Source organism: Scyliorhinus torazame, chromosome 9 (genome assembly GCF_047496885.1).
Source record: "Scyliorhinus torazame isolate Kashiwa2021f chromosome 9, sScyTor2.1, whole genome shotgun sequence".
NCBI classification, from domain to species: Eukaryota; Metazoa; Chordata; class Chondrichthyes; order Carcharhiniformes; family Scyliorhinidae; genus Scyliorhinus; species Scyliorhinus torazame.
This window is the reverse complement of record NC_092715.1, coordinates 119,404,550-119,429,408: the sequence shown is the minus strand read 5'-3', so window position 1 is coordinate 119,429,408 and position 24,859 is coordinate 119,404,550. Positions and strand designations below refer to the sequence as shown.

The 24,859-nt window shown below is 45.9% G+C and overlaps 1 protein-coding gene across 8 annotated transcripts in view; it reads right to left on the bottom strand.

Moving 5' to 3' along the window:
- Positions 1-24,859, bottom strand: part of srp19 (signal recognition particle 19) — a 418,259-nt gene that overhangs the window by 341,433 nt on the left and 51,967 nt on the right. The window contains exon 1 of one of the 8 annotated variants that reach the window (XM_072516442.1): positions 11,272-11,368. The exons of the other annotated variants lie outside the window; for them this stretch is intronic. The gene's annotated coding sequence lies outside the window, so the exon portion shown is untranslated. Of the gene's footprint in view, positions 1-11,271; positions 11,369-24,859 lie in introns of those variants that run through there. 8 annotated transcript variants of the gene reach the window in all.

The window sequence follows — 24,859 nt, the reverse complement described above, 5'->3', positions numbered from 1 at the left end:
TCTATTAACACCCATAACAGTTCCCATAGAACCCCTTTAACTGAGTCCAAGACCATGTTCTTTAACAAAAGCATCCACCTCCTCCACATGTCAAAATAGTTATTTCAGCCCATAGGTAACCCTAAGCCTCACTGGGTACACCACCCCAAACCTCACTCTGCTCTCGTACAGCACTGCCTTCGCTTTATTAAAGGCCACCTATCCCTTTGTCAACTCAAGTCGTCCTGATAAATGTGGATGGTGCTCCCTTCTAATCTCATGTCTCAATTCTCTTTGGCCCATTTCAGGACCCTCTCCTCTCAGAAGCTGTGGAATCTTACACCCACAGCCCGCGCTGGCTCAAACCAGCTTCTCCAACATCTGAAAAAAATACTTAGTGGGATTCAGGCCTTCTATCCCCTCTGGCAATCCCATGACTCTGAGGTTCTGTCTTGACCTGTTCTTTGGGTTGTCCACTTTCACCTTCAGGATTTTGCTTCTCTTCCCCACCAACGAGATCTCAGCCTCCAGTGAGGCAATTTGATCGCTGTGAAGGTTTCCTCCACTTCCTTCACCACCTCCTCGTCTGCGGCTGGGGCAGACCTCGTGTGTGCGTGTTCACGTCCCACACTAGGTCTTCAGACAATGATATAGGCTGACAATAGTAATGAGGAAGTGCTGCATGGCAAGAGGTTCCATCTTTCAGATGACAAGTTGCCCTCTCAGGCGGATATTAACGATCCCACAGTGCAACTTTGAAGTTGAACAGGGCAATTCCTGCCTATATTTATTCCTTAATATCACCAGAACAGATTATCTGGTCATTATCACATGATTATCGGGTCATTATCACATGATTATTTGTGGGAATATGCTGCACACAAATTTGCGGCTATCTTTCCCAAATTACAAGTGACTACACTGGAGAACAAAATTACTTCATTGGCTGTGGGATAGTGAGGCTGATGGGGGAGCAGCGCAAACTATCCAGCAATTTGTGGTGAATTGGAACTCATAACATATCTCTGCTTTGTCATGGAATGCTGTTTTACTTTTAAAATAATTATGCCATGAACTCATCAGCAGTTTACTGGAAATGGCCAATGTTGCACACAGAAATGAGCCACTTGACTCATCAAGCCTCCACTTGATTCTCATGTTGGCCAATTATTTTAATCCTATCCTGCTGCTTGCTACCCAAGCACTTCAATATTCCTTTTGTTCAAGCAACTAGCCAATTCTCATTCAAAATAATTTGCAGAATCGGCTTTATTTGGAAGCTTTTTGACCTTGGGGAAGGGTATCGCATGGTATTTCTCCTGGGCTCTTAAGGCTCCTGTCAGGTTTTTTTTATTTAGTTGTGTTTCAGTCGTTAACCTGATGATTAAACTTATGTGACTGTGAGTGAGGGAAAAAAATAGCAAATGACATAATGCCGGCCTTGGAAAGGCCCGATCTTGGCACCAGTTTCAGAGGAAACCCAGAAAGGGGAGGATTTTAAGAGTTCAAATTTTAAAGACATTGGTGCTAGTGACTGTAAACCTTCCCACTTTATACCAACACATCGCATCAAGTACTCCTAGCTCAGGTACTCCAGACACAACTGTTTTGACTCTATACAAATAATATGCCTGACCTCAAGCATCAAAAAAAGCATTCCCTCCTGCACCAATGCAATGTTTTATCCAGTTCATGCAACAATAATGTCCATTATTATAGCACCTTTAGAATAGTAAAATAGCCCTTCACAGGAATATTAAAACTTGATTCAAAGAGCAATTATAACAAACATCCAAAAGCTTGAACAAAGAGTTAGGTTTTAAGCAATGCCTTAAAAAGAGAAGGGTGGAAGAGTGCTGCGGTTTACAGAAAGAATTCCAGAATTTAGGGTGCAGACAGTTGAAGGTATTACCGGCATTGGTGGAACAACGAGCATCAGAGATACTTGAAGCCAGAATTGGAACTACAGTTAGGATGGGATGAGGCTATGATAGGATTTGAAAACAAGAGTTAAAATGTTAAAAATCAAGGTGTTGCCTGACCAGGATACAAATAGGCCAGCAAGCACAATAGTGATGAATGAACAGGACTTGGTATGAGTTAGGATGGCTGAGTTTTAGATTAGCTCCATTTTATGTCAAGTGAAATATGGGAGGCCTGCCAAGAGAGCACTGGGATGGTCAAACTCGGAAGTTATGATGCAACATTTTCTTTTCCAGTTAATACACTGTCTTCTGCGGCTTCTCAAGAGATTGCCAAATAAATTCTATATCCACTAGAAACTGGATTGAGACTGTCAAATCTCATTACGCAAAAGATTCTTGTAGTCAGCAGGTGGATTTCATCCCATCAGTCTGTTGCTCTTTCGGCACCAATAATGTTGCCAATTAATAATGATGCGCTTCTTAATGAGTGGAATACTATCCCAGGAGTATCTCCAATAATGTTGCCAAATTAACTAGACATGGCAGTTATTAATGATAATATTGCTTTTCAGAGTCGCCAGGTTTCAAATGATACCACCACAAGGCTTTACCGGATATCGCTCAAAGACCAAACAACCAGTTAGTCAGTTTAAGTTCAAAGATAGTTTATTTACACACAAGGATTACTTCGACATGCAACATAAAACACTACAAATTAAACTAAACCTAACAACAACAATAACCTATACTTAACTTCAGGGCAACCGGCTCTTTGCAGATGAACAAGGCCTTTGTTCGGATCTTGTGTGGCTGGGTAGAAGACGTGGCTTTGTTTCTGCTGGGCACATCTGTCTGGTAGCGATCGTTGGTCTTGAACTTGTCTTCTGGTCGTAATGCTACACTTGGTTTTAGGCGTAGGCCAGGGCCAAGAGAGACCGAACACATGGCTGTGTCTCTTTTTATCCCTCTGGGATTTCGCGCTCTTTGGGGTGGTCCTTAGCTTTGGACCCAATAATTCGACAGACTTTGATCACTGCCTTCGATTTTGGCCAATAAAGGGGCGGGTGCCTTGATGGCTGGGCGTATCCGGAGCGGTCATTGACCTTGACTGTTTGGGCTTTCTTAGCAAAGGGAGTGGCGCCGGTTAGTCTGCATCTGTATCGGTTACCTGAGCACAGTCCTTTTTTTCTGGGGAAATGGGCCATTAGAATGCAAACGAGCAGGGGTTTTGATCGAGTCTAGCTATCTGGGTTGCAAATACACACACAAGCTCCGAGTGTGTCTGAGTCCTGGGTTGGCCATAATTCCCATGGTCCTTTGCAGGTGGCCATCGGAGATGGTTATAAGTCTGGGCTGAATTTGACCCAATTCATGCTGTAACATGTATTAGAGTACACAACTAAAGCTATTGACCCATCAATAGCAGCAGCTATGTACTCAATAATCCCCTCTAAAATGTGTTTACCAAGTGTAATAAAAATTGGCTCCACCAATTAAATGAGAGCGACATGGTGGCACAGTGGTTAACACTGCTGCCTCACAGCACCAAGAAGCCAGGTTCCATCCAGGCCCCAGGTCATTGTCCGTATGGAGTTTGCACATTTTCCCCGTATCTGCGGAGTCTCGCCCCCACAACCTAAAGATGCGCAGGGTAAGTGGATTGGCCATGCTAAATTGCCCCTTAATTGGGAAAAAAATAATTGGATACTCTTAAAAAAAATTTTTTATTTTTTTTTACACTTATTAGACACAATGATTTATTACAACTATAAACAATTATTTACCAAATGCTTAAACATACTCAGCTCTAGGGTGCAACTGCCGGGACAAGTCCCCAACACGCCCCAGCGAAATTCCAACTCTGTCCCTGATTGGAATTGTGGGTCACAAGACCTCATCCCTTAGAGACTCTATCTTAAAAGGGCTAGCTACTACACCAAGCACAATCAAAGCTTGTTCTCTCACATCAAGAATCACAATCCACTCAAGGACCTTTTCCTATCCAGCCTCCATTTTTAGGCTGGCAGGTGCCAGTTGGAGCAGAGTGCCAAATAGAAAATGTTAACGATCTCGATCTCATGCAGCAAGGGGCAGAGTCCTCAATCTGAAGGTTTCTTCAGATTGGGGGCACCCATTCCTCAGAGACATAGAACATAGAAAATACAGCACAGAACAGGCCCTTCGGCCCACGATGTTGTGCCGAACCTTTGTCCTAGATTAATCATAGATTATCATTGAATTTACAGTGCAGAAGGAGGCCACTCGACCTGGGAGCTCCGGCTCTCACTCCACTCCCGGCCTATCCCCAACACCGAGACTGCCCAACTCCCAAGGCATCCCCTACATTCCCAGCCCCAGGACCCTGGTACTTATCCAAGTGCAGCCCTGAACTTAGGCTCAGGCATGGCTCTGCAGTACCTCTTCTGGCCACTGCACCACTCTGCCAGAGGGCTGGGGAACTGTCAGCCAATATGATTGGTCAACAGCTCTCCAAGGCAGGACATCCGTCCAAGGACAACCAGGAGTCCAGCCTGCTGCCAATCAATGCTCAATTGAGCGCAAAATGGCAGTGGGCCTGTCAGAGCCGACGGGGATGCATTCCCCACTGACTCTCAGGCTGGCGGGTGCTGAACTCTTGCCATCCTGAAAATTCAGGCCTCAGATTATGGAATCTATCAAAGGGATCTGTCCACAATACAAAGCCTCGCTCCTTTAAATGAGAACATGAAAAGAATTATAACCCCTTTTTCTATTACTTCTTTCCACTGCATTAATTGCTTTGGTAGTCCTGGCACTCATTTTCCTGCCAAAGCCTGTGTCAAATCATGGCAACTATTTCAGTTCCAAGATATGTTTTCTGCATCTTTATCAGGTCCAACTTTTGATCATCATTTTGATCATCTCTGCCTTTCACTAGTTAATATTTCAAATGTACTTCACTGGACTTTGAAACTTATGACAAAATCACCCCCATAATACATTACAAATGCACGATTAAATTATGCAATTTTGATTTGTGATATTCTTGTCTTCTTGATTTCCCCTTCCATAAATAGTTTGACTCATGTTTCAAATATTGGTCCTGAAATATTTCCAAAACTTGACAAGTGAATAATCCCAAAAATTTAGAGGAATCATTTATTCGCAAGCTCCTCTGAAATTCAACCAATTACATTTGTCTGAAGATAGAAACTCATTAATTGCATTTAGTTTTTTTTAAAAAAAGGTATTTTCCTTCAAACATGTTCAATATAGTAACATAACCTTAACATCCAAGAGTGTACAGTTTGTACCTTTTCCCCCCCCATTTACTCAGCCAGCGCATCCCCCCCCCACAGCGTGTACCTCAACGCCCTCCTCCGACTCCCAAATCCACAACTTAAGAAACCCGTACGAGTCTCCCAGCCATGCCGCACCCCCCGGTGGCATAGCCAACCTCCAATTCAAAAGTATCCATCGCCGGGCAATCAGAAAGCGAAGGCCACGACATCCCAGAGTAATGCTCATGGCCCTCAATAAAAATTACCCAAAGTTTGGCCAAGTACAATACCCCAAACTGGTACAACACTGCCTTGGCCTTGTTGAATCCCGCCCGTCTCTTGGCCATCTCCGCACCAATGGCCTGATAAATCCGTATTACGTTTCTTTCCCAATCGCAATTCCGCTGCGCTCTGGCCCACCTCAGGATCTTCTCCTTGTCCTGGAACATGTGCATGCGCACAATCACCATCTGCAGCGGTTCCTCCACTCTTGGCTTTGGCCTCAGGGACCTATGGGCCTGATCCACCTCCGTGGTGTTGTCCAGCAGCTTCTCATCCACCAACCTGGCCAGCATCCTCGTGACATAGCCCGTTGCACTCGTTCCCTCCACTCCCTCCGGTGGGACCAGTTTTCCTGGTCCTCCATCCGCCTGTGCTCACAGAGTCTGGCGCATGTCCCCCAGGACCGCCATCTCCGCATCCAGCGACACAATCCACTCACTCTGGTGCAACACCACCTCCTCGACCTTTTGGATCGTCGCTCCCTGCACCTCCAAGCTCTTCTCCACCCGTGCCAAAGTCCTGCGGAGAGGTGCCACTTTCCTCTCAATCGCCTTTGATCAGTCGCTCTGCATTTCTTTACGCTGATACCAAAATTCAGCCTTAATGAAGTTCATCAACTGCTCCATTGGCAGCTTTCCAGTCAACGATGACCCTTCCCCCCCTCTATCATTTTTGCAATTGATACCGCGCCACAAGTCTCCTCCAATTCTTTAGCCAGGGCTCTCACTGTCTTCTGTCCAATTTGATAACCCGCAGACATTCCCATCCAGGGGAGAACTAATCCTCCTATGCTCTCCGTACAGCTTTTCCGCTGAAGTTCACCAAGGTTCGGGTAAAAGGGACTAAAACCAACATCTTCAAGCAGGAGCCACAATGCGTGCGACCACTCACTCCATGGCTGCCACTGGATGACCCCACAAAATGTCCTTTCAGGTCACTACTGAAATTGTAAAATGAAAACTCTCTTTAATGGCGTATTGTTATCACTTGTAAAAAGCTTTTAATTAGGAAACATACAAATGACGAGAAACCCCAACAACTCGTTTGAGCTATTGTATTATTTGAAACCATATCTTACCAGAAATGAGAAACCATCATGCTGGTAAAATAACCAAATTCAATTTGATCAAATTTATAATTGTAGAATACACATCATACCGTAGAACAACCAAGATTCCCAAAATAATGGGGTATGCTAACATGTAAAGTAATAACTACCAGCAAACATTTAAGAAGGCTATGCATATGCTCTTACTCTATTTTGAGATAAATCAAGAAACCAACTAAACTAAATCGTATAAACTGAGGGACAAATTAAAGGGACATCCCCTTTAAAGGGGTACTATCTTTAAAAAAACAAATCACAAATGAAACTTAAAACATCAAACCAAAATGTGATTAAGAGGATTGATAAAGACAGGGGGACCTGTCACATTTTTATAGCAGTTTGAGTAACGCAGCGAATTGCCTTGTCTTGCCCAATGCATGTCCCTGTTGTGAACTGAATTTAAGGACCAGATAACCTGCTTAGGTCTAACTGGGGGAACGTATAGCTGTACCAATATTGATATTTAAATGGAGATAATAGGCTGTTGTGCAGGTGAGAAATTCAAGGGGTAGCACTGTGACAAAGTGGTTAGCACTGCTGCCTCATGCGCCGAGGACCCGGGTTCAATCCTGGTCGTGGGTCACGTGTGGTGTGCGCACACTCTCCCCGTGTCTGCGTGAGTCTCACCCCCCACAACCCAAAGATGTGCAGGGTAGGTGAATTGGCTATGCTCAAGTGCCCCATAATTTTCCAATAGTTTTCTGAAGCCCCCATTGTACATGATGTACACAATTTGGGCTACCTGTACTAAATACCTTCAAAGAAAGATGGTTCTGGCAAGCTAGCCATACATTGACACAGGTATGAGAGAATTAGTGCAAAGGAAAATATTAAAGCTCTCTCAGCAAAATAGCTTGACAGAAAATGGTAGCCATATGTTACTTTGAAATCTCATTGTTGTGAATCAATAATTTAGCTGGTTTTAATTTATTTAAAGCTTTCCTCCCATCAAGGGGAAACCATTTTCTATTTATGTTTACCTGTCTATATTACCACCAAATTTAATATACTTTTTTTGCATAGGATTATGTACAGTTGATAAATAAAACTACAATTTATTAAAATATTCAAACAGCATAGCCTTTGAGTTTTAGGTGATTTATGTGATCAGAACTCGAGAGAAAAGACAAGGCACTATTTTGACTTTAAACTGTTCCAACAGTCTACTGTCTTTAAAGATGCTGCCTGACCTACATCTATTTCCAACACGTTATGGTTTTATTATCCATCAACTTTTTGTACTACATAAAATGGCCTCAATAATATAGTGCTAATGGCAGTAATTAATATTGCAGACTGATGAGATGAGAGCATAATATTAATTCACAAGTAGGTAAGGAAATGTCATTCTGTTGCAGAATTCAAATAAATCCAATCCCAATACTGTTTTAGAATTGAGCGCAAAGTCAAAATTATTATTCTCACTCAGTTCCATTGGGTGAAGAGAAACAGGTTTGAAGTTTAACTGCAGTAAATTTCCAATCTTTAAGGTGAGACATTAAACTAAAACAGGCATTTTCAAAGTCGGGGGCGCGACCAGTGGATGGGTCGTGGGCGGGCGTCGGGAGGGTCGCGGAGCCGTCCGCCCGTTGCGGCCATCCTGATTGCGCAAATTTGCACGCAACAGCCGCAGCAGCCGTCTTTTAACAATGCCGGCTGGTAGCGGACTTCAAAAAGGCTGCGACTGTACAAAGAAAAATGGGGCTGTACTGCGCATGCGTGCCCGCTCATCGGTGCGCATGCGCAGAGTTTTGTGCATGCGCACCGGTGAGCAGGCAAGCACACGCAGTGCAGCCGCATTTTTTTTTATATGTTCGCAGCCTTTATGAAGGCCGCTAGCAGCCGGCATTGTTAAAAGCCGGCTGCAAAAAAGTTCGGGGAGAGTGATTTGATTGGTTGCTTTCTGAACTTTGATGCTGATGAAGTGGAAATCTCTTACTCCAAGAATGGTCAGGATCTGCGTGTCACATTTAAGATTGGGAAAGACAGTCGTGCTGACAGAGCCTTATTTCCGCATGTTCTGTACCACAATTGTGCTGTCGAGCTTAACTTTGGACAGATGGAGACTCCATACTTTCCGACACCAGAAGGCTTCACCTTCATCCAATAGGTTCCATTGGAGAAGCGTGTTTCAGGGCCAAAGGGACCCAAAACCATTTCCTCCATTTTGTCAGCAACAAACAAGGTAAGAGAAAATGGTGGGTCTCAAAGGTCAGCCGGTGTGGGCCCGCATGGGTCATGAAGATCATCCCGCATGGGTCGTGAAGGTTGGCCGGGTTGGGTCCCGAAGGTTGGTCGATTGGTAAAAATGATCCCCGGAAAAAAAGTTTTAAAAACACTTAACTAAAACATACTTTCTCAGGTAGAGATGAAGATTTTATGGCATTATTTCAAAGAAGAGCAGGGAGGTTTCTCCCTGGTATCCTGGCCAATATAAACCCTTCAACCAATATCACTAAATTAGAGTATCTGTTCATTATCCCATTGCTGTGTTGTGACCTTGCTGTGTCGAAATCTGCTGCCATATTTTGTACATTACAACAGTGAGTACACATTAACAGTACTTAATTGGCTGTAAGCACACACTTTGGGATGTTCCTGTTGTGAAAGGCATGACAAAAATGCTACTTTTTTCTTCCAATCTCAGCTCTTGTTCATGGAGCAAATATAAGTCAGTCCCTCTCTCTCTCTTTACAATTGGCCCACAAAGCTAGTGTTAATTAACAGCGTTTTCCCATAATGTATATTGCAGAATCTAATACTATATTCAGCACAAAAACTATTGCAATTTTTTTAAACAAAAGATTTGCTATGCGGCAATCAGCCAGAGAAACCCGGGTTCAATCCTAAATTTATGCTGAGTTAACACACCTTTGCCATGGAAGAAGTTGGAACATTTTGTTACTACTTGTCTTTTTGAGGGAGTGGAATGAGCTGTGGTTCAGATCTTATTGCTATTCAATGGCTTTGCAAGAAAGTATGCAAGTGTAGATGTCAGATAAGGGTGAGGATCAGTTTTAGTTTTTATGCCTTCCATAGAAAAACATCCTGCTAACATTCACTGACTCAGTTCACGCAAAGATTAGCTACATGGACGTAACCTCAAGGCCTGCCAGCATTTGTAGAACAATACCCCAGCAGCAGTCTGATCCTTCAAGATAGAAGAAAAAAGAAAATATTTATCTGCTGTACCCCAAACTGCAAAGTGATGTGCCAATTTAGCTAAATTCATATTACCCAAGTACGGCAATCAGGGAGTGGTAAGCATTTCACTTTATGCAAGTGTGCGAGGGTGATAATTCCTCAAACAGTTAAGAATAAAGTCATCACCATACATCGATGAGCTACAAAATTCACATGGATACCAACATGATATCTGTATTTCATGGATTCAGATATGATTTGGCGTTGCTTGAATTTTCGAGCAGACTATATTTTTTTTTTTAAAAACAGCACACTGTTTTCATTTACATATCATTAATTCTACCAAGGAAAATTGGGATCCTTTTGAATTGCATCAAACCATTATAGAATATATTCTGGGTCATCCCTTCAATATAATTTTGAGGGCAACTATAAGAATTGGATTTCTAGATAGGGATCAAATTATAAAAAAATTAACCACACAATTCAAATAGATTCTCGCAAAAATAAAACACTAATAACATGCTAACATTATGTGCTGCAATTCAGCTGTACACAAGTCTTTATATTTCTTTATAGGCTTCGTAAAAATTCTCCATTTTAATTCACAATCCTAAAACATCAGGGGAAAAAGGTTTATGGCATTCACTTGCATGCGAGTGCATAACAACCAGATTATCATACTTTGCGTTCTATTGCCGACATCTATTGAGAAACATCCTATCTGTTTTAAATGACAGTTCATAAATAATTTAACAAGATTTTCTGAGCATTTAGTTCAAAGCGCAGATTTCAGCTGAGCTATTGTGCTGTTTCATACAAAAGAAATTACAACAGCTGTTTTTCCTTTCCATAAAACCCAATTTAATCTTGCTAACATTGCCTCATTTCAGTTCAAATAATGTCACACAAGACATTTTTGTCTTTATTAGGGTTTCCATTATAACACACTAAACCAGAGTTCCCAAATATTTTTTTTTTCATCAGCAATGCAGCAACATTAGCTCTTACACGGCTTTTAGAACCAAAATTGAAAGCACTGTTCAGCTGCTATAAAGACACAGCATGGCATCATTAAAACACAAATATCTTATTCTTAGAATGGGAAAAACCATGAAGTGCATAAACTGATCACCAGATCTACCAAAAATTAAAGAAGGCAAATTGCAATTTTCATCAACCTCTGCGTCAAAACCTGGTATGGACAACTGCAACGTAACCTCAGCTTATTCACAAATCAAGCAATCTACTTTAGTCTCTTTATTCCTAACCAGAATAAACAAGGATTTCATTTAGCATCTGTTGTTTAAATTTTTTGGGTTTCATTTCAGTTTCCTGAGCCACTGTCTTCTACTTAAACACCATCAATCCTTTTACACAGTACAATGCCTCCTTCTTTCCCAACCCTCTTTTTCAGAGTAAAAAGGCTGATGTGCACAAAATAAAACCATATCTGATCTACTGTAATAGCAAATCCATTCAACAATAAATACCACAGTGTTAGAATTATATATAACCTTCTGGCAATAAAACACAGTAATTCTATTTTTTTTTTAATTGATTTTTCACCTACCCCATTTCTGAAACAGTGTATACCTCCATTTTTTCCACCCTTCCCTGTGTTAAAACACAAGTGAATACAGCCATTCAACTCACGTGTCCACTTAATCATCCAATCAGATTGCAGACAATCTCCTTTAGTTCTGGAGGATATTTGCTGGCCTTCAACCAGCAGATTACACAGCTGCTTCCCATAGTCAATTAAATCCCTGTCTATATATGAGTGGTAGAGGCTGTTTGCTGTAGCAGATGACTGGCACAAGGCCAAAAGGTCCAAGCGGCTAGAAGGTCACACCAGCTGTCACCAAGGCTCGGAAGTAACAGCAACTTATAAAACCAAAATCGCAACATGCATTTGCTCAAATCAGCTACAAGCAGCTTCTCTCACCTTTGACAAAACACCCAAATCTATCCACCAAACTGGTATTCTAACTGGTTCAGAATCACAGTCAGTCATTATGACACAGAATCTATTGAGCCCATTGTGACCATGCAGTTTCTCTGTAAAGCAAAACACTCAGTCCTATTCCGAGAGACCAAAGATCTGCCTATCTCAGCCTTAAATGTATCCAATGATACAGCACCCACAACTCTCTGGGATAGAGAATTCCAAAGATTCACAACTCTTTTAATGAAGAAATTGCTCATCTCAATTCTAAATGATCGTCCTCTTATTCTGAAAGTGCCTCCGTATTTTAGATTTCCCGACCAACGAAAACTATCTCTCGGCGTCCACTTACCAAGTCCCTTCAGAATTCTGTTGGTTGCAATGAGATCACCTCTCAATCTTCTAACCTCCAGAGACTATAACCAAAATTAACTAGTTTCTCATCATGAAACAATGCTCTCATCCCAGTCTAATCAAAAAAACCAACAAATTATGCAAAGTATAATACTGTGGATGCTGGAAGCCTAAAATTTTTTTTTTTTTTTAAATGCTGGAAAATCCGATCGGATAAGACAGCATCTATGGAGAAAACAGAGTTAAAGTTCCAAGCTGAGATGATCTTTCATCAGAATCAAATTATTATGCATCTCAATACTGTATTGCCATCAGCTTCGGCTGCTGCAGTGAGGGGACATCACCCCTTTTAAGTACGCAAAGGCTGGGAACAGTAGACGAGGCAGAAGTTCCAAACAAGTTAGTGGGACAATGATCAGAAGGGCAATATGTGACACATTCAGGGCACAGTCACGATGCTTAATAGGTAAGTGGTCAGTCACCTATGAAGAGTTTGGGACCTCACACAGTCAGCCATGGAAAGTCAGACCATTGACTTACCATGGCAGCCGATCTCCTGATTGTATAGCTATAAGCAGGACAATACCGGAGGACACTGTGAAGAATACGGGGGATGATTCGCCAAGCCCCGCGCCGGGCTGGAGAATTGTCAGCGCGCGATTCTCCGAGGTGCGGAGAATCAGCGCTATTTGCGCCGGCGCGTTTGGCGTGGCGCAGGCCGCTGGAATCGGCGGGTCCGCCGATTCTCCGGCCCGAATGGGCCGAGCAGCCACGCGGATACGACAGAGTGTCCCCGTCCCCCCCCCGTCCCCCCAGCGCCGTTCACCCCTGGTCGTTGCCGGAGGGAACTCTGCGCGAACGGTCGGGGGGGTGGCCTGTGGGGGTGGGGGAACCCGAGCTGCTGTGGAACCGTAATCCCGAACATCATCTTGCCTGGCTGTTGTTGCTGGTTGTTACTGTTTGCTGAGTTGCAACTATACGGATTTAACAGTTCACTCCTGGAACCATGTTTTGTTATGCCAATCGGCGGGCCGGCCTCTCCCCCCCCGGGCCTACTTCCCTGCGCGGCCGGCCCCTGAACACCAACGCCATGTTGAGTCAGGGCCGGCGTGCTAAAGAAGTCCCCATGCATGCGCAGGTTGGCGCAGCGCCCATTTGGCGCCGGGAAAGGAGGCTGGAGCGGCGTGAACCGCTCCAGCGCCGTGCTGGCCCGCTGTGGGGGACAGAATAGGTTGTACCCGGGCTCAGTTCGCGCCGTCGTGAAGCGAGACGCCGTTCACATCGGCGCGAACACTTGGGCTCCATTTGGGAGAATCGCCCCCACAATGTATTATAAGGTTAACAGAATGTAATATTTTTTAAAATATATTTTTGTTACGTTTTTCCATTTTTACATAAATGCAACAAACCCTCAAAACTGGTATGAATATTTCATCATATATGAACACAGAAATTACAGGTTCAGCTTAATCATTATGGCTGGCGCATCCAATTATACAAAAAGAAACACTGAAATGGCAAGCAAGAGAATGGGGGCAAAAAGGATAAAGCCATATAAACATGGCAAAATGGTGCATACCCTACATACAGCACGTTAAAGGCACTGATACATCGCTTAAGGAAAACCTTGCAGAAGCAGGTCAGACTTTATATTTGAGATAGGGGCTTCATATCTTTTTAGAATTAATCGATTTGGATTGGAGGGATTCAAGTCAGGATTTCCATTGGGATACATTCCATGATAATTTTATGTTAATTCTGAACTGAAGAAGCTTTATCATTAATCCAGGAGCAGAGGTTATTCTTCCGTACCTTAAATGTTAAGATATTATACAGTCTTTTTCCATTACCATCAATAATCTTTCTATCTGGGAACCCCCAGAATTAAGAACAAGGATTCAATTTGGAAGCATCATCAAATATTTTCTCAAGCTCTTTGTACACCAGATCAGTAAGATTTAATTTTGGCACAGGACCAAACACACAATGCATATAGTCTCCCTTGACTATTTTGGAATTTTAGCACAGTGAGGATATGGTAGATCAAACCTGTCTCTTAAGCTTGGCGTGATATGCACATGGTGTAATATTTTGAACCGTGTTTCCTTTGTTCTATTACTGACAGATTCTACTGGAATTTTCCCATATCGTGGCATGGTGGCACAGTGGTCAGCACTGCTGCGTCAGTGCCAGAGACACAGATTTAATCTCAGCCTTGGTTGAGTGTGTGGAGTTTGCATATTACCCCCATGTCTGCGTGGGGTTCCTCCGGGTGTTCCAGTTTGCTCCCACAATCCTATGATGGGTGGATTGGCCATGATAAATTACCCCTTCATGTCCAAAAAAAGGTTAGGTAGGGTTACTGAGATAGGGTGAGTCGTGCACCATGGTTGGGTGCTCTTTTGGAGGGTCGGTGCAGATACGATGGACTGAATAGCTATCATGAACATTAGCAGGGATAATGGACAACCCTGTCTAGCCCTTGTCTGAAGACTAAAATTGTCAGATCTGTAACTGCTAGGAACAACTGCTACCAGTGGATTTTTATAAAGCATTTGTATCCACTTCAGAAACTCCCCTCCCAACCAAACTTCTGCAGTATATAAAATAAATAATTCCATTCCACCCGGTCAAAAGCTTTCTCTACATCTAAAGAGATCACAAAACCATCTAATGCCTGTTTTTGAAATAATTGATGTTTAATAATCACTGTTCCATGAATTCTGGTCCTTTATAAACCCAGTCTGATCACCCTGGATGCTCATAGGAAGGATTCCCCGCATAAATTAAGTAATTCCATTCCACCCTGCCGAAAGCTTTCTCGGCAGCTAAAGAGATCACTAAACTATCTAATGCCCGCTTTTGAAAGACCTGAATGATATTTAATAATCTCCTGATACTGTTGCCCGAATTCCGGCCCTTTATGAACCAGGTTTGATCGTCCTGGATAATCATAGTGTTACGATGGAGAATGTTAGGAAACTGGATCCTAAAATGGGATTGAAAATGTAGTGGGCAATTTCGGGTTTAACAGACTGAGGGTAAAACTGCTAGCACTGAATCAGAGGTATACAGCCACACCTGGCCTGAGTTACATTGTCCCATTCAGACCTAAACTCATTAATGGGAATAGACAGGATACCCCTGTTCCGCCAGGATGATTCACTCAAGATCCATTGTCCTCCAGGACACACTGATCTTACCAGGTATCAGCCCATTGCAGAGTCTGCCTATATTGTATTTGGGGGTCAATTACATATTCATAGCATGGCCCTGTTCTTTTTTTTTTTTTTAAAAAGGGAGTGGGCAATCAGGAAGCCCAGAAAGTAATGATGAGTTCAAGTTTGGACGCCCCAGGGCAGAACCATTGTTTGAGGGGCTGGGCAGAGCTCAGAGAGAAAGGAATCCTGTTCAAACAGGTGGATGAGAAGGATTTGGAAAGCCACAGGAAGAGGTCATGAAAAGCTGCCATAGATACTGGCTTTCGAAGTGAGGTTTGAAGGAGCTACTCTAACAACAGGAATTTATTCTGTAAAGGCAAGTATCATGGTTGCCTGCCTGCCTAAGTGGAGTTGAGAGCTGTATGTCCGTTTTAATGTACTGTTTAATGGGACATCGTGTGTTAGGGTTAAAAGATACATGTAAGCTGTTCTGTTTAGGTTCAAAGTTTAAAAGTTGAAATATTGTTTCTTTTGTTTTAATAAAGTTTTGTTTGTAAAAAGAACCACGTCCTATTTCTTATGCAATCACTCCTAGAGCGAATCTATCGTTCTGCACAGTCTTACAAATTAAAACATTGAGATTCTGTTCAGTATTCCAGCCACTGTTGGGATCTGACCAAGCATCCGTAATAATAGGAAGGATTCCCTCTAGACGCCATGCCTGCACCTTAGACAACAATTTCAAATTCACATTCAGGAGCGAGATTGGCCTATAGGATGCACATGCTTCAGGATTCTTACCAGTTTTCAAAATTAAGGAAATATTTGCTTCACAAAGCGACTGTGGCAGAAGAGCTGCTTCAAATTAGTAGCAAAACATACCAATCAAAGGATCTATCAGAAAGTCTTTCAATTCTTTTTTTTTTAATTTAGAGTACCCAATTTTATTTTTCCAATTAAGGGGCAATTTAGCGTGGCCAATCCACCTAACCTACACATCTTTGGGTTATGGGGGTGAAACACACTCAGACTTGGGGAGAATGTGCAAACTCCATATGGACAGTGACCCAGGGCCGGGATTCGAACCACTGCGCCACATGCCGCCAAGTCTTTAAATTCTTTATAAAATTCACATCCAAAATTATCAGGCCTTACCAGGTTGAAGTTCTCTCATGGCAAAGAGCCACCTTGCCTCTAGAAATGGGAGCATTCAAGGTCAACATTTGATTACCAGAAAGTGTTGGGAGTTTAAGAGAGGAGAAGAATTCCCAGAAGCATCCCAAGACTGGACTGTTTTATATAAGTTGGCATAAAAGTCTTTAAATGCCTTGTTAATATCCTCTTAATAAACCTATTACCCTTGGAGTCTAATCCTGGCCTCTACCTGGTTAAAAAAAAAGACAGGTATCTACCCAGCTTGTTTCCAAACTTACATAGCTTTGGTTTGGCAAAGTTTATATCCCTCACAGCACAACAAGGAGCCTAGTGCCCTTCAAGTTGCATTAATTTCTTTCAGCAACAAATGATTAGGATTCCTACCGTACTACCTCCCTGCTTCAGTCAATTTTACCTCCAACTGGCGCTGTCGGTCTAGCATTTTATGCCTTTTGTTGCCCATACACAAAATGACCAAACCCCTAGCATAAGCCTTGCAAGTTTTCTACAGGATCGAGGGGCTTACATCAGAGAGAACAGACTGAGTAGAGGAGATCAAATTCAGCCTTAAAGTGCGACATAAAGTTATAATCTCTGTGCAAAAGCACATAAAATCCCCAAGACCAGGGCTGGATTTCCCGGAATAAAAATTTCAGGAAGACAGTCATCCGATCAGAAATCACAATGCTACCTATAGAGCAGGACTTTACAGAGTGTAGGATTGTTTTGGTGTGAAAAAATAGTAAATACTGGTATGACATTGGTGGGGAGCAGAGAAGAAAGCAAACTCTTTACCTCTGGAATGCAGTGTTCTCCGCACATCTAAATACCCTCCCTCCTGGCAAACCGATGCTACAGCCTCCCCTGCTGGATCAGAGAATTTCTAGTTATGGGGAGTTTGTGCACCAAAGGGTTAAGATGACTGTGAAGTCCCCACCTATTAAGGAATTAATTGATGCTAATTCAACCAAGTCCATGAAGACATTAGCAATAAAATCAGGGAATAATTTGGGGAACGAAAGACATTAATTATCAATATATTTTCCCCATACACTAGCCCCTTGACAATAACATAACTACTCCCCTTATCCTTTGCACAGTCCACCATTCTAAAAGGTATGTTTTTATTGGCTAACAATGCAACTCCTTGGCTACTGGTCAGGAATTCGGCAAAAAAGGCCTGCACTGACTTCCAGTGGCGACCATTGAGCGAACGGTCGCATATTTGGCGGCTCCGGGGCAGGATTTTGGGGCTTTTCCCCACTGTAGGCATGAAGCATTTGAGTGCAGGAGTGCCTGGGGAAGCTTTTATTCCTCTAGTGGATGGATCCATGGACTAGGAGTGGTGCAAGAAGGAAAGAGCTGCTGGAGTAGGAGAGTCTTTGTGATGCGCCACAGGAAAATATGGAGGACAAGAGGGCTGCTGCGTCTGCTCAGTGGTCTATAGAGCAGTTGATAAGAGTTCCTCTATGATAAGTTTCAGCAGGAGAGGATAGAGGCCCTGGAAGACCGAGCCAAGGTGGTGGAATCACTTAATTCGGGGATTGAGCAAATGGAGCAGAGGCTGGAGTCACAGAGCCTGGCAATCCAGAAAGTGGAGGAGGGGGTGGGGGAGCACGAGGGGCAGTTGGCCTCAGTGGTGGCTGAGATGGGAGTGATGCGTGAGAGCCAGAAGAGGCTGAGGGAGAAGGTGGAGGATTTGGAGAATCACTCCAGAAGCAAAACCTCAGGATTGTCGGAATGCCAGAAGGTATTGACGGTGTGGAGGCCAGGACGTACCCGGCAAAAATACTAGAGAAATTGATGGGGGAGGGGGTCTCTGACCGGCCCCTAGAGCGGATTTTGGATGGGCGGCCCACAGCAGTGGAAGAGCTGGTCCATTGGCTGAGGGAGGTGGATACTATGGAGACGATGCAGGTAGGGAAAGCCCCGGGGCTGGACGGGTTCCCAGTGACGTTTTACAAAAGGTTTGGGGCGGTCCTGGGGCCACTGCTGGTGATGGGGATGTATAATGAAGTAAGGGAGAGGGGGGGGGGAATCCCCCCCTACATTGTCGCAGGCTTCCATTTCCCTAATATTAAAGAAGGACAAGGATCCAGAAGAGTGTGGCTCATACCACCTGACATCATTACTGAATGTAGACACCAAGCTGTTGGCGAAGGTGCAGGCCTCACAAATTGAAAACTGCGTCCAGGGTTGATAGACGAAGATCAAACGGGTTTCGTGAAGGGGAGATAGTTTTTTTTAAAATATATTTTATTGAAAATTTTTTCCAAACAACAATTTTTCCCTCTTACAAAGCAAACGAAACAATAACAAAACAGAAATTTTTAACAATACCCAGGTAACAAAACCCCATTGTCTATTGACCTAAACTAAACTAACCCCCCCCCCCCGGGTTGCTGCTGCTGGTCATCTGTCTTCCCTCTAACGTTCCCCTAGGTAGTCGAGAAATGGCTGCCACCGCCTGGTGAACCCTTGAGCCGATCCTCTCAGGGCAAACTTTATCTGCTCCAGTTTAATGAACCCCGCCATATCATTTACCCAGGCCTCCAGTCCGGGGGGTTTCGCCTCCTTCCACCCGAGTAGGATCCTGCGCCGGGCTACTAGGGACGCAAAGGCCACGACATCGGCCTCTTTTGCCTCCTGCACTCCCGGCTCTTCCGCAGCTCCAAATAGAGCTAACCCCCAGCCTGGTTTGACCCGGGCCTTCACCACCTGCGAAATCACTCCCATCACTCCCTTCCAATACCCTTCCAGTGCCGGGCACGCCCAAAACATATGTGCGTGGTTTGCCGGGCTCCCGCCACACCTCCCACATTTGTCCTCTACTCCAAAGAACCTGCTCAATCTTGCCCCCGTTATGTGTGCTATATTGAGTCAGGCTAAGCCTGGCGCATGAGGAAGAGGAATTTACCCTGCTTAGGGCATCAGCCCACATACCCTCCTCTATCTCCTCCCCTAATTCTTCTTCCCACTTTCCTTTTAGTTCGCCCACCGACTCCTCCCCCTCTTCCCTCATCTCTCTGTAAATCTCTGACACCTTGCCCTCTCCGACCCACAACCCTGAAAGCACCCTGTCCTGTATCCCCTGTGTCGGGAGCAACGGAAATTCCCTCACCTGTTGTCTAGTAAACGCCCTCACCTGCATATATCGCAAGAAATTTCTCCGGGGCAACTTATACTTTTCCTCCAATGCTCCCAAGCTCGCAAAAGTCCCATCTATAAATAAATCTCCCACCTTCCTAATTCCCAACTGGTACCAGCTCTGAAATCCTCCATCCATTCTTCCTGGGGCGAACCTATGGTTGTTCCTGATAGGGGACCCCACCAGGGCTCCCCACACTCCTCTTGTCGCCTCCACTGTCCCCAGATATTCAGTGTTGCCGCCACCACCGGGTTTGTGGTAAACCTTTTAGGTGAGAACGGTAGTGGCGCCGTCACCAGCGCCTCTAAACTCGTCCCTTGACAGGACTTTCTCTCCAGTCTTTTCCACCCCGTTCCCTCACCCTCCATCATCCATCTACGTATCATTGCCACATTGGCGGCCCAATAGTAATCACCCAAGTTCGGTAGTGCCAGTCCTCCTCTGTCCCTACTATGCTGAAGGAACCCCCTCCTTACTCTTGGAACTTTCCCTGCCCACACGAAGCTCGTGATGCTCCTATCTATTTTATTAATAGACCAGCGAGAGAGGCTGCATGTCCCACCTCTTGAAGTCCTCCTCCATTTGTTCTACCAGCCGTGTCAGATTAAGTCTGTGCAAGGTTCCCCAGCTCCTAGCGATCTGAATCCCCAGGTATCGGAAGTTTCTTTCCACTTTCCTTAGCGGTAAGCCTTCTATCTCTCTACTCTGGTCCCCTGGATGTATCACAAATAATTCACTCTTCCCCATGTTTAGCCTATACCCCGAGAATTCCCCGAACCCCCTCAAAATTCGCATAACCTCTATCATCCCCCCTGCTGGGTCGGCACGTATAACAATAGGTCATCCGCGTATAACGAGACTCGGTGTTCTTCTCCCCCTCTAATCACCCCTCTCCATTTCCTGGAGTCTCTCAATGCCATGGCCAGAGGTTCAATTGCCAACGCGAACAACAATGGAGACAGCGGGCATCCCTGTCTTGTTCCCCTATATAATCGAAATACTCCGATCTATGTCGACCTGTAACTACGCTTGCCGTTGGAGCCCCATAAAGAAGTCTAACCCAGCTAATAAACCCGTTCCCAAACCCAAACCTCCTTAACACTTCCCATAAATACTCCCACTCCACCCTATCAAATGCCTTCTCTGCGTCCATTGCCGCCACTATCTCTGCCTCCCCCTCCACTGGGGGCATCATTATCACCCCTAATAGTCGTTGCACGTTAACATTCAGTTGTCTCCCTTTTACGAACCCTGTCTGGTCTTCGTGCACCACCCCCGGGACACAGTCCTCTATCCCAGTACCTTTGCCAGCAATTTGGCGTCCACGTTCAATAGTGAAATAGGTCTATAGGACCCGCACTGCAACGGATCTTTGTCCCTCTTCAAAATTAGCGATGTCGTCGCCTCCGACATCGTCGGGGGTAGAGTCCCCCCTTCCCTGGCCTCATTGAACGTCCTCGCCATCAACGGGGCCAACAAGTCCACATATTTTCTGTAATATTCCACCGGGAACCCGTCTGGCCCCGGGGCCTTCCCTGCTTCCCAGTCCCTTAATAACCTCGTCCACCTCAATCGGCGCCCCCAGGCCTGCCACCTCCTGCTCCTCCTCTTTCGGGAACCTCAATTGGTCCAGGAACTGCCGCATCCCCTCCTCTCCCTCTGGGAACTATACAGTTCCTCATGGAAGGTCTTGAACACCTCATTTATCTTTCCTGCCCTTCGCACCGTGTCTCCCCTTTCGTCTCTAATTCCTCCTATCTCCCTCACTGCTGCCCTCTTTCGCAATTGATGCGCCAATAGGCGACTAGCCTTTTCCCCATATTCATACCTCCTCCCCTGTGCCTTCCTCCACAGTACCTCCGCCTTTCTGGTGGTCAGAAGGTCAAACTCCGTCTGGAGTCGTCTCCTCTCCCTGTACAATTCCTCCTCCGGGGTCTCTGCAAATTCCCTGTCCACCATTAAAATCTCCCCCAGTAATCTTTCCCTTTCCTTGGCCTCTGTTTTCCTTTTGTGGGCCCCAATAGAGATCAGCTCTCCTCTGACCACCGCTTTTAATGCTTCCCAGACCACTCCCACAGGGACCTCGCCGTCGTCATTGACCTCCAGGTATCTCTCAATACATCCCCGCACTCTTGCACATCATCCGCCATCAGTCCCACATCTAATCGCCAGAGTGTTCTCTGCTCCCTGTCCTCTCCTACTTCCAGGTCCACCCAATGTGGGGCATGATCCGAAATCGCTATGGCTGAGTACTCAGCTTCTTCCACCCTAGAGATCAACGACCTTCCCAACACAAAAAAATCTATCCGGGAGTACACTTTATGGACATGGGAGAAGAAGGAAAACTCCCTAGCCCTAGGTCTAAGAAAACGCCATGGATCCACTCCCCCCATTTGGTCCATAAACCCCTTAAGTACCTTGGCCGCTGCCGGCCTTCTTCCGGTCCTTGAGCTGGATCTATCTAGCCCCGGGTCCAGCACCGTATTAAAGTCCCCACCTAAAATCAAGTTTCCTACCTCCAGGTCCGGTATACGCCCCGTCTCATGAATCCCGCATCGTCCCAATTTGGGGCATACACATTAACCAACACGACCTCCATTCCCTCCAGCCTACCACTCACCATTACATATCTACCTCCGCTATCTGCTACGATGTTCTTTGCTTCAAATGCTACCCGTTTCCCCACCAAAATGGCCACCTCTCTGTTCTTTGCGTCCAGTCCTGAGTGGAACACCTGTCCCACCCATCCTTTCCTTAGCCTACCTTGGTCCGCCACCTTTAGGTGCGTCTCTTGGAGCATAACCACGTCTGCCCTTAGTCCTTTCAAATGCGCGAGCACTCGGGCCCTTTTTAATCGGTCCGTTCAGGCCTCTCACGTTCCACGTGATCAGCCTCACTAGGGGGCTACCTGCCCCCTTCCCATGTCGACTAGCCATTACCTTCTCTAGGCCAGTCCCATATCCCGCCTCCGCGCTCCCGCTCGTTCCCCCAACGTCGCACATCATCCCCGCCCGCCCACTCTTTAGCCATTTCCTTTTGGATTTCCGCAGCAGCAACCCAGTTGTCCCCCCCCCCCCCCCCCCCCCCCCCCCCCCCCCCCCCCCCCGTGTGGGGGAACTCCCATCCACCTTGCGCCTGTCTTCCCGTCTTATTCTTTCTTCCACCGTAACATTAACAGAAACAATAACAATTCCTGCAGCATCAGTCCCTCAGTTCCGGTCCAATTTCTCTTCTTTGATGAAGGACCATGCTTCCTCCGCCGTCTCGAAATAATAGTGTCTCTCCTGATACGTGACCCATAGTCTTGCCGGCTGCAGCATCCCAAACTTCACCTTCCTTTTATGCAACACCTCTTTGGCTCGGTTGAAGCTCGCCCTCCTTCTCGCCACCTCCGCACTCCAATCCTGGTATATCCGTACCACAGCATTCTCCCATCTGCTACTCCGCACCTTTTTAGCCCATCTCAGGACCTCTTCTCTGACCTTAAGGCGGTAAAATCGCACGATTATCGCCCTCGGTGGTTCTCGCTTTTGGTCTTCTCGCCGGAATCCGATTTGCCCACTCCACCTCCATGGGGCCCGCAGGGGCCTCAGCACCCATCAGTGAGCTCAGCATCTTACTTGCGTACTCTCCACAGTCCACTCCTTCCACACCCTCAGGGAGACCTAGTATCCGAAGGTTCTTCCTTCGCGCTCCGTTTTCTAGGGCCTCGATCCTTTCAGTACACTTTTTATGAAGTGCCTCGTGCGTCTGAGTCTTAACCGCCAGGCCCAGGATCTCGTCCTCAATATCTGTCACCTTCTGCTCCACCACGCGGAGCTCAGTCTCCTGGGTCTTTAATGTCTCCTTGAGCCCCTCAATTGCCTGTAGCATCGGGGTCAGCACCGCCCTCTTCAGCAGCTCCACGCACCGTCTCACAATTTCATCCTGCTCAGGCCCCCATGTCGCCTGCGCTTTCTCCGTCGCCATCTTGTACTTCTCTCTTTCTGACCCTTTGGTCGACGATTCCTCGCGCTGCAGCCGCCGCCGCCGTTTTTTTCCTCCTTCGTTTGGGGGGGGACTCCCTTCTCACACACCCCACACCGGGTTGCGTCGTCGAAAAATTCCCCGTTGGGGCTCTTAAAAGAGCCCGAAGGTCTGTCGGAGCTGGAGCTGCCGAAACGTGCGGCTAGCTAGGCATCACCGCAACCGGAAGTCCCTTCAGTGGCCTTGATGAGATCTTTTCACAGTTGTTCCCTCTGCTGCTAGAATTCACCTTTGATACAGGCCCTCAGGTCAGCTTGCAGCTTTAAGCTTGCCCTTCCCCCCGCTTGCATGCTGGAAGAGGCCCAGTTTATCCTGCAGTTGCAGCCAAATCTTTTACTGTTTCTGCCGTGTCTGGCAACCAAGAGACATACCCTTCCTGGGGGACACTGTCGGGGGAATGTTGCAGCCTTCTTCCCACACCGGGAAATGGCAAACAAATGCCGTGGGGGCCCTGTAACGAGCCCAAAAGTCCGTTCCAAGCAGGAGCTACCGAATATGCGACCTAGCTCTGCATAGCCGCACCCGGAAGTCGCATGAAGGGGAGATAGTTGACGACAAACATGAGGAGGCTGCTTAATGTAATCATGGTACCTTTGGAGGGGCAGCAGATGGAGGCAGTGGTGGCAATGGACACAGAGAAGGAGCCTGATCATGCGGAGTGGGAGTTTCTGCTGGAGGTACTGGGGCGGTTCGTGTTCGAGCAGGGATTTGTAGATGCCTGTCGCGGGTGTGTGGACAGACCCAGTGAGTTAAGGGTACTTCAGACTGCATTAGGGACAAGGCAGGGGTGCCCGCGCTCCCCGTTGATCTTCGGCTTGGTGATAGAGCCGCTGGCAATGGCGCTTAGGGCGTTGAGGGACTGGAGAGGGATTGAGATGGGGAAATAATGTGAAACATAAAGAATTACTACTGGGCGGCGAATATTGTAATGGTTAGGAAATGGGTCGTGGGGGAGGAGTCAGCATGGGGTCGGATGGAGGCGGCGCCGTGTAGGGGAACATGTTTGAGGGCTTTGCTGTTGCCGCCTCTGCCGATCTTCCCGACCCCAGTAGTGGTGTCAGCCCTAAGGGGCACTGGAGGCAGTATTTAGGACTGAGGGTGCCTCGATGGGGGCACCAATCTGCGATAACCATAGGTTTGCGCCAGGGGGGTTGGATGCGAGGTTACGGGGGTAGCAACAGGCAGGGATTGAGTGATTTGGTGATCTGTTCATTAGGGGCAAATTTGCGAAACTGGAGGACCTGGAGGGAAGAGTCCGAGTTACCCAGGGGGAACGGCTTTACGTACTTGCAGGTCCAAAACTTTGTAAGGAGAGGGGTGCCGTCCTTTCCTGGGCTGCCGTTCCTGGGGTTGCAACACAAGGTCGAGG